General features: G+C 34.4%; 1 pseudogene; it reads right to left on the bottom strand.

Annotated features, from left to right (window-relative positions):
- Positions 1–516: 516 nt before the first annotated feature.
- On the bottom strand, positions 517–2166 carry LOC128071084 (heat shock transcription factor, Y-linked-like; annotated as a pseudogene).
- Positions 2167–2437: the final 271 nt, after the last annotated feature.

The raw sequence follows: 2437 nt of genomic DNA on the forward strand, positions 1-2437 counted from the left end.
ATCATGATTTGCACATGCTACACAACCTATATTTCACGGATGAAATGAATTTCTGAAATGAAGACAATCTGCTGTCTAACCTTTTAAGACTCTTACAGTAACTAATAGAATATAAGGTAACTGTGAAGGCACTAAGGTACATACTGTGTATTTTCATTTTTCTGATTTTACTTGTGTCTCTTCCTTCACCCATACCGTCCCAATTGAGCCAACCATTCATTTCAGCAGCGATGGTTTCAGATTTCACTTTACATACATTACATCTTTTCCCTTCATTCTCATTTTCTTTCTTACAAACTTTAGATCAGGTGTCATTTACCTAGGATGCATAATGATTTTTTCTTGAACTGAAGAGTTTATAAAACCATGCAGTAAAATAGCCAACCATTGAACTAAAGACTCATTGTACTCTTCTTTTTTTTGAAAATAGAAAATTAAACCATGAAGATTAACATGTAACTTTATTGTTGAAATGAAAGAATTGTAGGTATTTGTTGACATCTCCCAACTTAAAGTTCAATCTTCATTAGGTTCCATAATCTGACACTTATTTGATAGGTCAGTTTTAATTAGCATTGTTTTCATATAATGATAATTGTTGATGAGTTGACTTAAAAGAGAGGTGGCAGATGTATAAGCGATTTTTGGCACTGAGAACCATGAATTGCCTCTCTCTTGCAGGATATGAAAAGGACTGTCATGGGCTGACATATCGTTATACGTGACTAGAAATTTTGAAGGATCCACCATCCGTACAGAATAACTGCTCTGTAACTGAGATACAATGTGGTTCTGAGACTAGATGTAGCTGTAGTAGCAAAGTCCCCATTGTGACCAGTTACTTGAGTGTAGCTGCTATGTAATGCCAGTTAAAAATGTTTAATGTTTTTAAAACAGCAGGTTGATCTACCACAACCTGGTCTGTTTGTCTAACTGATGTTGCTGATGGAGAAGTTAAGTCACATGGAGATACACCACTTGTATTAGCAAATATCTGGCTGGTGTGAGGCTTTTGTATGAAAGGCACAAGTAAATTTGTGGAGGCTGAAAATAAACTCTATCCACTCATTTCTGGAAGAAAATCAGTTTTGTTAACCTTTGTTGAAACTGGCTTTAACATACTTCTTATTATCTCGAACTAATGAAGATATTGGAGATATATTGTTAATCCCAACTCTTCTTTGCATTCTTACGAAAAGTTGGGGATGTCCTGTTTTGAATTTTGATTTTTACTAGGTCTGTAACTAAAATCGAAGGAAAACATTATATTTAGTTTCTTTAAAAATCACGGTAAAACAGACAAAGCTAAGCTATAAAAATATATTCCTTTAATGACACCAATTAAATAGCATCAAATAGTAGTTTTAACAGGTAACATGTTAGAAACAGTTATGCTCCTCAACTAAAAATATGCTGTATATATACAGTAAGTACCACTTTAAGTAGCTTCAGGACTTGTGTCTGGTTTCACGTTGCTAGGAAAGTTTTTTAAGCATCCAAAATGTTAACTTCCAGCTGTTATCAACTTCAAAATATGAAACTTTTTTTTTCAAAAATTTGCTATCTCTATTTCAAATTCCATTTTAGCTGTGTATGTGAACATGCTTTCAAGGTCACATGATTTAATGTTACATATTGCCAATAAGTGGAATTTCTGGAATCCCTTGCTCAAAAGAGAGATGTTTTCTTCTTCGAGAAAGTCAGGTAGTGAAGAGGATTTTTGAAAGATTTGTCTCTTTTTACTAAAGCCTTAAAGGTTAAGCTGTCAAACTAAACTTTGTACTATTGGTTTCAAATATTCTGAAAGGCTCCTTGCTTTCCAAGACCTCTTTCTTAGAAAGTTCTTCATTAATCACTATACATATGTCACTCTCATCCCGCAAAATATATTCAAGCTGATAATTTGCAACTATATTCCAAAGTTTTTGTGGAAATGTGTATGAAAAACATCATTCAGCTCATCTGTTTCAGAGAAAGAATGTCTAGCATGGTCTTTGATCACAAAATCCTCAGACAAAGCCTAAAAAGCATATTCTTCAATCATAGATCTCAAAACTGAGTCCCCAGTAAGTGTATAATCATACAAAGCAGATCTAATAGAGGTTTCTGAACAGCTGATTCAGGCTTAGGAGGCTTATCTTGAATTTCTGAAGAAATATGTGCCATCTCAGAAAAATCTTTCTTCAGATACTTTTCTCATTTGTCTGATTTTACGCACTGCAACTTCAAATGCTGCTTTGCTGGCCTACAGATAGAAACTCTCTAGACCATTGCAGTGGTTCTCCAAGTCAAAAAGCTGTGACATCACTAAGTCACTGGTCTCCAAGCAATTGAAGGATAACTGTAACATCACAAAGTCACTGGTCTCCTAGGAAATGAAGGGACATGTTCAACCAGGGTTTACTTCAGTATCAACTTAAAATACAGACTGCTTACA

Source organism: Budorcas taxicolor, chromosome Y, assembly GCF_023091745.1.
Source record: "Budorcas taxicolor isolate Tak-1 chromosome Y, Takin1.1, whole genome shotgun sequence".
Classification (NCBI taxonomy): domain Eukaryota; kingdom Metazoa; phylum Chordata; class Mammalia; order Artiodactyla; family Bovidae; genus Budorcas; species Budorcas taxicolor.